The sequence below is a fragment of the Lynx canadensis genome, chromosome C2 (genome assembly GCF_007474595.2).
Source record: "Lynx canadensis isolate LIC74 chromosome C2, mLynCan4.pri.v2, whole genome shotgun sequence".
NCBI classification, from domain to species: Eukaryota; Metazoa; Chordata; class Mammalia; order Carnivora; family Felidae; genus Lynx; species Lynx canadensis.
Window position 1 is genome coordinate 145,781,482 of NC_044311.2, and position 11,292 is coordinate 145,792,773.

The 11,292-nt window shown below is 44.8% G+C and overlaps 1 long non-coding RNA gene across 1 annotated transcript; it reads right to left on the bottom strand.

Moving 5' to 3' along the window:
• Positions 1-217: 217 nt before the first annotated feature.
• On the bottom strand, positions 218-11,032 carry LOC116738318. The gene is made up of 3 exons (XR_004344108.1): positions 10,953-11,032; positions 1,264-1,447; positions 218-654 (listed from the first exon to the last, which is right to left on the bottom strand). It is a non-coding gene; the product is annotated as an uncharacterized LOC116738318 (long non-coding RNA).
• Between the last annotated feature and the right edge of the window lie 260 nt (positions 11,033-11,292).

Below are 11,292 nucleotides of genomic sequence, written 5' to 3' on the forward strand. Positions count from 1 at the left end.
TTATCGTACTTCCTACTTATTCTCTTGAAGGCTTTTTTCCTTCCACAGGATCGTTGTTACAATTTTATAACAAAATGACCCAGGGAAACAGGATTCCCACTGCAGAAAATTTGCTTTAATATCTTACTTTCTGAATAACTGTCTTAGAGTGCCTTGGTGGTAAGCAACAGAAATGAATTCTGGGTGCAATATAAGCAATAAATAAGAAGTACATAAGTAAGTCAATAAATAAAATTTATTGAATGGATATAGTTTATAGAACAAAGGAAAAGCTGAACAATGAGGTCTTGGAAAGGACAGGAAGCAGGGTACACGAGCTGGCATTTCCAGGCAACACGTTTGGGACCCACCTGTGCCACATGTTTTTGGCCCTTGCGTGTGTTGCCTGTCAGCATGCAAATTCTCAGGGCAGAGGATCTGTTTGGCTTAGCTCGGTCCATGCTTGGCCCTTAGAGAAGGAAGGCCAGGGCATCTTGATGTCAGGACTCATCAAAACAGTATCTGATGAGCGAATCTGGGTTCAGCAGGTGTCACAGTCAGCATCCATTCCGATTGTGTGGGTGTGGTAATACCCATGTCATTCCAGTTGTTATACACTTTGACTGTCACCCCCGGAGAGGGGTGGATCCCCAAAAGAAAACTGAAGTGTTTTAGCTGAAAAAGACAGGATGAATAAAAGGCAGGCAAACCCAACAGCTGTTCCCTACGCACATCTGTATTGTGAAATAGACGGGCACCAGGGTCCTGGCTGAGGAGGAGAAAGGGGACGTATTTACTCTAAAACCCATGGGCTTATTATTCCAGGATGTATCTGTTTGGAACCGCTGATGCACACGATCGGGGTGTTCAGCAATTTCTGGATGATCTTCGGTTCTTCATGTCAAATCTACTTTCTAGCACATCACCAGATGAAAACAGAAATGAAACGGTCAGGAGGGGCCTCTACCCTGCCAGGATCTTCCGGCATCGGTCTCCCTTCTGACATTCTAACGTATTCATGGGAAATGTTACACATATGGTGAGGGTCTTTTGTTTCTCTTTGTTAAATAAGAGAGAGAGAGGAAAAAAAGAAAAGGATTGCATAGCTATGAAACATACACTCTGTCACCAGAGCCACATCACAGTTCTCTGGAAAAACACTGTGCGGGAATAAATAGCTGTAGTCCCATGGCAACATTCAATTGAACAATGATCGGAGCTGAAAGATGTTCTTTGGTTAGAAATTCATGCTTACAAAGGGATACCATCTACCGAGTTACTCACCATTAATTATGGATAATAAAGTCAGTCCACAGCCAGGGGAAATGAGTCTCAATCAAGCAGCCTTTCTGCCTCCTTGGAATTTTGCAAGAACTGACCGATGACGTCCTCATAAAGTAAAATGAATGAAGCTGTGTATCACAGACAGGACTCAGTGGCATACTGGTCACCTTACAAAGCTTCTTACCTGGAAGAAAGCATTTTTTTTTTTTTTATGTTCTGTGCACTGATCACACTCTCTATAGAGCTAATAATCATAATCATAATCATAATAAATATAGTATGAGGGAAACAATGCTATGCCCCCCACGTACTTCCCTTTGACACGTCTCTATAAACCGTGCTGTTACATTCATTATGTCTATTTGAAGTCTTACTTCTCTGCTTCAAGACTGTTTCATGAGGTAAAAGAATCTATTTTTGTGTTGTTGGGGAGATTTGGCATCTCAGGCCCAAGCAACTAGCAAATGCACGTTTCTTGGAATCCTCCTGTTGCATCTTGAAAATCCAAGTGATTTTTGCATTCTATGTCATAATCTATCCTTGCGTATTTTAAAAAATATGTTTTAAGTTTATGTATTTATTTTTGAGAGTGAGAGAGAGCACAAGCAGGGGAGGGGCAGAGAGAGAGGGAGACACAGAATCCAAAGCAGGCTCCAGGCTCCGAGCTGTCAGCACAGAGCCCGACGCAGGGCCTGAACCCACAAACCATGAGATCATGACCTGAGCCGAAGTTGGAGGCTTACTCGACCGAGTCACCCAGGTGCCCTATTCTTGCATATTTTCATAAGAGACTAATGTTTCCTCCCAGATTCTGGATACACACGAATTCTCTAGGAAGTGGCAGCAGCAACATGATCATGGTCAACTGACTGAGATGGCTCAGTGTGGAGCAAAGGGATGGGGGTTCCTGTCCTGGCTCCATCGCCCTGTCCCAGGGCAAACCTGGCCAGGAACTCGATTTCACTGCCCCCTCAGTTTCTCTACTTGGACAATTAAGGTGGCTGATTTCTGGTACACTGCCTAATGCAGCTCAAAAAGCCTACCATCCCGGGGCACCTGGGCGGCCCAGTCCGTTGAGCGTCCGACTTCGGCTCAGGTCATGTTCTCACAGTCTGTGGGTTCGAGCCCCTCGTCAGGCTGTGTTGACAGCTCAGAGCCTGGAGCCTGCTTTGGATTCTCTGTGTCCCTCTCTCTCTGTCCCTCCCCCACTCACACTGTCTCTCACTCTCTCAAAGAATAAACATTAAAAAACAATTAAAAACAAAAAAAGAAAAGAAAAACCTACCATCCTGGTCATGTTTCTTGTGACTCTAGGGGTAGAAAAGGAAGTCAAAAAGAGTGACCAGAAAGCCACTACCTCTCTCTTCTTTAATATTTATTTTTGAGAGAGAAAGAGAGAGCACGTGAGGGAATGTGTGCGCACAAGCTGGGGAGGAGCAGAGGGAGAGGGAGAGAGAGAATCCCAAGCAGGCTCTGGGCTGTCAGCACAGATCCCAATGCGGGGCTCGAACCCATGAACTGGGAGGTCATGACCTGAGCAGAAATCAAGAGGCAGACGCCTAACCAACTGAGCCATCCAGGTGTCCTGAAAGCCACTACTTCTATGTTTAATATATCTGGGCCCTCTCAGAAACTTGCATTGGAAACTTTCCTTTAGAACTCCCATCTCTGGGAGGGGTGGTGCCTGAGTGGCTCAGTCGGTTAAGCTTCTGATTTCGGCTCAGGTCATGATCTCCCGGTTCGGGAGTTCGAGCCCCGCATCGGGCTCTGTGCTGACATCTCAGAGCCTGGAGCCTGCTCACACTCTGTCTCTCTCTCTCTCTCTCAAGAATAAATAAACATTAAAAAAAAAAATAGAACTCCCATCTCTGGTCCACACACTTTGGGGAAAAGGTCCAGAAACGGAGTCCTTGAACTGAAAGCCAGAAGTGCAAGAAAAAAGGATCAGAGACTTTATCCTTTAAATACCAAATCCTTGATTAGGCCCCCTTCCGCCATCCATTCTGTCTTTATCTGAACAGAGCAGTGGTTGTGGGCACCAGCCTGCTGGCCACAGAGCACGTCCGTTTCGGTCTGGTACCGTTAGTGCTTGTGGGCTGTGATGGCGGCTTATCAGGAGCTCAGAGGGATCAACGCCATCCCAGGCGATTGAATTAAGATTGGAAAATATCTTGACAGGCTGGAATAATGGATGAAATCTAACATTTGAAATTTCATCAGGATAAAGTCTGGCCCACAGGTTCGGAATACCAAGTGTACAAAAATAGCTGATCTCACGAAAAAGGCCTAGAATGTTCAGTTTACTACAACATCCATCTGTATCAAACCCATCAACAGGGTGATTCCCCGCATCCACCCAACTGAAGCCAGCGTGGGGTGGGCTTTGCTGAATGAAATTCACCAAAGCCAGAGGAGAAGACTCTGCATCATCCTCTGGTCGTGTCGTTAGAGACATTCGCGTCGTTAGCGTGACGTGAGTGATAGGAAACAAAGCGGACGAGGCCACGAGGGAAAGACAGACTCCAGGGGGGCGAGCTGTGACTGTACACAGTCTTACTATTATTGCTAAACTAGTTTTGGGCCACCTGGGTGGCTCAGTCCGTCGAGCGTCCGACTTCAGTTCAGGTCTTGAACTTGCCACTCATGGGTTTGAGCCCCACGTCGAGCTCCGCACGGAGTCTGCTTGGGATTCTCTCTGACCCTCTCTGTCTCTGCCTTCCCCACCTGTGCTTTCTCTCCCTCAAAATGAATAAATAAACTTAACAAATTTTTATTAAAAAAAATAGTTGTGATGACCCCCCTGAAAGTTCTTGAGGATCCCCAGGGGTCCCCACAGTTTTGAGAACTACCACCTTGTGGCTTCTCTGGCTTCAGGCATCTCATCTAAACTCAAAGCAAGAAGATGAGAAGAAGTGGACAGGTCACACTGCCCTCTTACCAAGAGAGGAAAAGCTTCCCTAGCAGTTCTTAGCTGCTTTCCTTTGTGGCTCACTGGCCAGCACTGTCCCATGACCACAATTAGTTGCTGTCCAATATGAAAGCAAAGACCGAAACCAAACAGATGTGTTTTGAAGTTTGGAAGGCAACAGAGACAAACCAGAGAACAGAATAACAAAAAATTTTAAATCCATAATTACTTTTTTTTTCAGAGAAGTAAGAAGACAATATTGGGTCCCTAAAATAAAAACAATATACTAGTGGGGAGCCTGGATGGCTCAGTTGGTGAAGTATCCAACTCTTGATTTTGGCTCAGGTCATGATCTCATGGTTTGTGGGACTGAGCCCTGTGTTGGGCTCTGGGTTGATTGTGCAGACCCTGCTTGGGAGTCTCTCTCCCTCTCTCTGCCTCTCTCTCTTTCTTTCAAAATAAATAAACTTAAAAAAACCCACAATATTCTATTAAAAATATTTTCTAGCTGAAATAAAAACCCAACCAATGCATCGAGAGATAAAACAGAAATCAGATTTTTCCTTGCTGTAACAGAGCATTTACTAACAAGGAAACTGTCCAGAATTAAATGGGCTGGCTTGGAGGATGAACGGTTTAAGAAAGGCAGGGTGGGAAGGCGGCTGGCTGGCTCAGTTGGGAGATCGTGCAACTCTTGATCTTAGGGTTGTAAGTCTGAGCCCCACACTGGGAGTTAGAGATTACTTAAGAATACAAAAATCTTTTTTTTGTAGTTAGTTAGTTAGTTAATTAACTAATTTGTTTGTTTGTTTGTTTGTTTTGAGAGAGACAAAGAGAGGGAAAGACTCGAATGCACGACCCCGGAGATCAAGAGTTGCATGCTCTCCCAACAGAGCCAGCCAGGTGCCCCAAGAACTCGGTTTTTGAGAGACTGACCCAGGTGGGTGACGCAGGCTGTGGCTGTGGAAACACTGCTTCTCCATTTGCAGCCAAGCGATTCATGTGGATTCAACCCCCAGATCCTGGCCTCAGTGTAACTCTGCTCTCAGGACTTCACCCCACTAACAAAGGCTCTGAGGAGGACTCACGTGCCCCTTTGGAGGGTGTGTGGCCACCAGTGCCACCGAGTTTGCCAAAGCAATGTCTCCCTGCGGCCCTGCAGCCCCTCTTCCTTGCTGCTGCCGACTGCTTTTTTTCAGACTCTTAATTCAGTGCTGTAGGAACCGAACACAGCAGTCGGCTTCGGGAACCTTACTGTTGCCATGGGTTACATGAATTCAAAACGAAGGATAGAACCAAAACAGGCCCTTAAATATCAGCCCTCAAGTGGGAAGCTAAAAGAAATGCTCCAACACCTTAAAAGAAATCAGGCGACGTCATGACAGGGGACAAATACCGGATACGAAAACAGCGGCAGCAGCCAGCCGGATGGTTGCTGCCTAGAGCTGCAATTTGTTAACAGCAGCTAAAAATATTCTCTCTATATGGTGCTTGCAAATCCATGGCAAATACTCAGCGAAATGAGAATGAATGTCTTGATCTTTAAGCCTTGTACTATCCAATATGGCAGCCACTGGCCACATGTGGCCATGGAGCACTTGCAATGTGGCTGGCCTGAATGAAGATGTGCCATAAGGGTAAGGCCATCGTGGGTGGGTAGCGGAATAGGTGTCAGTCTTTGATCTCACTTATCAAAATAAACTCCTGAAGGATTAAGAGTTAAAAGCAGAAGCATCTACAGGAAACCAGGTGACTTTTGAGCATGAGCAACAGAAAAAATCGCAAAGAGAAGGACAGATTTGACTACAAAAAATTAAAAGATTTAGCTTTTTTTTTTTTTTTGACAAATATTAATTTTAAAAAGGAAAAGAAACCCAGTACCTTCATGCTGGGTAGGTACCTTTAGAAATATCCTCTCTCGGGGCGCCTGGGTGGCGCAGTCGGTTAAGCGTCCGACTTCAGCCAGGTCACGATCTCACGGTCGGTGAGTTCGAGCCCCGCGTCAGGCTCTGGGCTGATGGCTCGGAGCCTGGAGCCTGTTTCCAATTCTGTGTCTCCCTCTCTCTCTGCCCCTCCCCCGTTCATGCTCTGTCTCTCTCTGTCCCAAAAAAATAAAATAAACGTTGAAAAAAAAAAAATTAAAAAAAAAAAAAAAAAAGAAATATCCTCTCTCAAACAAAAAAAGAAAGAAAGACAAAAAACCCCACATTTTTACTGAGATATTTTTTGACAAATACTAATTTAAAAATCAAAAAGAAATGATCTTCAGGCTAGGTAGGTACTTTTATTTTGTTTCATTTTAATGTTTATTCATTAAAAATTTTTTTTAATGTTTATTCACTTTTGAGAGAAAGAGAGAGAGAGAGGACGAGCAGGGGAGGGCAGAGAGAGAGGGAGACAGAGAATCTGAAGCAGGCTCCAGGCTCTGAGCTGTGAGCACAGAGCCCGACGTGGGGCTCGCACCCATGAACCATGAGACCATGACCTGAGCCGAAGTCGGAGGCTTAACTGATTGAGTCACCCAGGTGCCCCAAGGTAGGTACTTTTAGAAACATTCTCTTTTAAAACAAACAAACAAAAAACATTTTTATTGAAATGTAATTAACACCCTACTGGTTTGACACATTCATTATACATATTGCAATATGGTTACCACCATAGGATCAGCTAACACATCTATCACATCACATAATTATAATTTCCTTTCTGTGGTGGGAACAATTAAGATGTAGTCTCTTAGCCACTTTGAAGTTTATAATATAATACTGTTTATAATCCCTATGTTGTGCATTAGATCTCTAGGACTTAAATGTCCACCAGTTGCTAGTTTGTAAAAAGCTTCAGCTTTTATAAAATTATAGGTATAAATACAATTTAAAACCACATAAAAATGGGAAATAAAGATCAATAAAGATCACATATAAAGTACACAAAAAATTGATGGTGTTCTAATGCCCCAGTAGTAGAATGAACAAGTCCCAGAGGAAATACAGATGGCTAATAAACATTAAAGTGTTCTCTCCTACAAGTAATCAAAGGAAAGCAAATTAAAACTGCCATTAAAAGTTTAAAAAGTTAAATGAAGGGAAGTTTAAAACACTGTTTATTATGATTCAAGTTAGCAAACTTTTGTTTTTGATGGAAGTCATACACAGCTGATGGGAATGTAAACAGGGAAAAATCCCTAGAAAGCAACTTGCAAAATAGATCAAGAGTCTAAAAGAGTCTAAAAATGTTCTACTCTTTGACATGGAAATTTCACTTCTGAGGAAATTAACAGACCGATTTATGTGCAAGGATGTCCATATGTTCACTATTCATAATGGCAAAATAACTGAGGCAGCTTAAAATATGCAAATAAACTATCATACCACCATAGAGGAAAAAAAGTGCTATAAGCACAAAATGCAAACTGGGTTTCAAAGACTCCGTATGAAAAAAGAATATGAAAAGATCACATTAATATTTTTAGATTGATTCTGTGCATTGGTCGGTATATTTCGTGAAATACTGAGTTATATAAAACATCTCATTATAGGGGCGCCTGGGCGGGTCAGTCGGTTAAACATCCGACTCTTGATTTCAGCTCAGGTCATGATCTAGCAGTTCACGGGATCAAGCTCTGTGTCCAGTTCTGCTCTGACAGCAGGCGAAACCTGCTTGGGATCCTGTCTCCTCTCTCTGCCCCTCCTCTGCTCACGCTCTCTCTCTCTCTCTCTCTCTCTCTCTCTCTCTCTCTCAAAAATAAATAAACATTTAAAATATGTATCTCAGGGTGCCTAGGTGACTCAGTCAGTTAAGCAACCAACTCTTGGTTTCAGCTCGGTTCATGATCTCATGGTTGGTGAGATCGTGCCCCGTGTTAGGCTCTGTGCTGACAGCATGGAGCCTGCTTCAGATTCTGTCTCCCTCTCTCTCTCTCTGCTCCTCTCCTGCTCACGCTTTCTCTAGACAAACAAACAAACAAACAAACATTTTTTTAAAAAATAAGTAATGTATCTCGTTATAAATTTGGTTATAATACCGGGTTAAATAAATTGCATGTAGCATGCATTACTAAAATTGATGACCCCGATCTCTTTTTTAGTGTGGCTACTTGAAAAGTTAAAATTCCATATGCAGCTAGCATTCGTGGCTCACATTTGTGGATTGCACTGAATGTCTTGGGGATAGTGCTGCTTGAGATCTATGGGCAAATCCTCCAGACGGTCATCCCAGCCCCATGGCCTCCCCAGTTGTCCCCTTACTCCAGCCCCTCCCTTCCTCTTTGCTTCTCTACCTCTTTTCTCTTCCAACAGGAAACTAGCTCACTTCTACCATTAAATGGGAAAAATAATAGCTAACATTTTTTAAAGGCTCTACGTGCTAAGTTCTTTACTTGTCTTATGTCCTGCAAACCCCCTCCCCCACAACTATCCTCCAAGATAGGTAACATTATGGCACAGAGGGGTTAAACTCTGTGCCCAAGGTCATACAGCCAGTAAGTAGAGAAGCTAGGCTCCTAACCCCAGGTAGCGTGTCTCCCAACCCGTCCGCTCTCAACTGCACAAGAGAAATGGGATATTGGGAAATCTTAATAGAAACCCCTTTGGAACAATTGACTGTATTTTCCCATTTGCACTGCCAGGTTGCCCTGGGGAAGATGTTGAAGCTTAAAAGCTAATGGCAGGTTCCTGAAATGCACCCATCAGTGCTGTGGGCGGCATTGTGTCTCCTGAGTTGGTTCACTGCAGCTGAGACAGCACATTTCTGATAATTTCTTACACATTAGGAGCCTACTGAGGAGGCTTTTAGCCTCGGAAGATGTGAATAAGCAGGTTCAAATCAATAAAACAGGATGTAGAGACTTCAAGTGACATAGGACAAAGGGATGACTCAGTCAGGAGGGGACAGGGATGCTAGGCTGAAATTTGGTGGAAGCAAGGAAGTTAGAGGCATATTGTACGTGATAAAAGATCCTCAGGTCTTCAAGAGGGAAATATGTAAGATGTGTGAACGATAAAACCACCAACATGGGGATGGTTGCAAATTGCATTTATACAAGAAAACGTAACTACTGACCTGGTGGGTCCACCACAGCCAAGTGTCTTAAGCTGTGAACTCAAACCACGGTGCCTCATCCAGTGGCAAAGCAGGCTGCTCGTTGATTATAAGGGAAAATATTTAAGTACCTGACATGGCAAAGGATTCACTTCTTATGTGTTTTAAAGCGGACAGCAGTGTTATCCCAATAGTGAGCTCCCTGTCTGCACCTGTCTCCTGTGAGAAAATGAAGGGGAGGGGTGTCAGTGTCAGCTCTGTGTCTTGTCCCCAGAGCTCCCTCATCTATGCCTGTGGCTTGGGACCCCGAAGGGAATGCATTGTGTACAGGGACATGTCTGTCCCTTGTTTCCAGGCAGAAATGAAATCTGAGAACAAATGGCTTCAGGGATGATAAAAGAGAATCAAAGGGATCGTGATAAGGTCAGATGACGGTCAGATGGCAAGAGAAGGTGATACGCAAAGGGAACCCAAAGCTTTGGAGATTTTGGTATCGAGATGCAATGTTGTGGACAGAGGAGAGCCTTGAATCAAGGTAGATTGGGTTTAGAACTCAGAGTTGGCACGTAGAAGCTTATGGGAGACCGTGTGGAGTTTTTTTTCTTCTACACCGACAACCAATTCTCTGCCACCTGGGTGTCCAACAATTCAATCCCTTGCTGATACTATGCATGCAGCTAAAGGGCTGACGTCATCTACCCACAGTGAAAGGGCTCAGTCCCACTTCGGATGCCAGCTGTGAACGCGAAGTCCAGACTACTCATACTTCTGCCCGGCTGACTACAGATGTGAGGTTCCCATACTGCCCTCACCCCCACCTCCGGTTTGGCAATTTTCTAGATCAACTCACAGAAGCCGGGGAAAAAAAGCTTTACTTGTTTTGCTGATTTATTATAAAGGATATGATTGGTGGCGGTTGGAGTGGGAGAACTGGTGCTGGAACACAGCAGCTAAGGCCCCAGTCATCACGGAACAGAGATAAGCAGTCACCTGGATGTTCTTCCCAAATCCCACCCCAGAGAGTCTCTGAGTTAATAAAATGACTAGTTTCGTGTTGCTGTTTTGGGGTTGGTTTCTTATGCGGTCGTGGATAAATGGACCCAGGAGGTCCACCTTCAGAGTTATAAGGATCACAGATAACATGGAAATCACCTAATCTGGGGCCTGACATACAGCAAATCTCACAAACGGTAACTCTCATCTTCATTATTGAAAATGAAAGGATTGTAATCTAGTAGCTGTATTTGCCCCATCCATCTCCTTTGCCCCACCCACCCCGGCCCCACACTCCGAGGAAATCTCAGAGTCAACTCAGAGGAGCAAAGACCCTCCTCCGCAAGCTCCAACCACTGTCTTCCACCCAGAGGTGGCAGGTGAGGGTCTTTTTAGGTCTGTTTCGCTGGTCTCAAGCCAGCTTTATGTGAAATCAAGCCCCTCTGCCCCTGGCTTCATTCTCTTGTCTTTTGGGACCCCAAATCCACTTTGACCCAGGGCTGACCCCAAAATTATTCTGCAGGCTCTCTGTCAACCCAGGTCCATCAGATCCTGCAAAGTGGGGGTGTCCAGGTTGAGAATGGAAAGAACTTTCCCTGCTCCCTCCCTAGCCCCTCAGTTTGCCTCAGCAGGTGGAATCCTGCCCCAGCATCACATCATTTCTCTGTGCACCGATCTGTCAAGGACGCTAGGAGCAAACGTTTTCCACCCTCTCTTGGGGCTGTTAGGCAGACAAGACCCCACCTACTCCCTTGATGGTGTGTCTCAAACAAGGTGTATCTCCGGCCAAGTAGCTCTTCCTCTGATATTTTTTCTCTCCAAGTCAAGTTGTGAAACACACGCACTAACCCAGACCTGGAGTCCAAGATCAAACAAACCAAAGCGAAGTTCGTAACCATGGAAATGAACTGTTGCATCAGATGATTGCTGCATTCAGATGAGCGAGGCCCAGGCATTTCCTCTGCCTTTCCTGCTGCCGGCCACGCCACGGGGAGGGGGCTGGGCGGTGGTGGAGGGTTATCTAGTGCACGCTAAGGCTGGGCAAGTATGTGAGCGCTGGACTCGCCAAAGGAAAATGCAGGCACTGC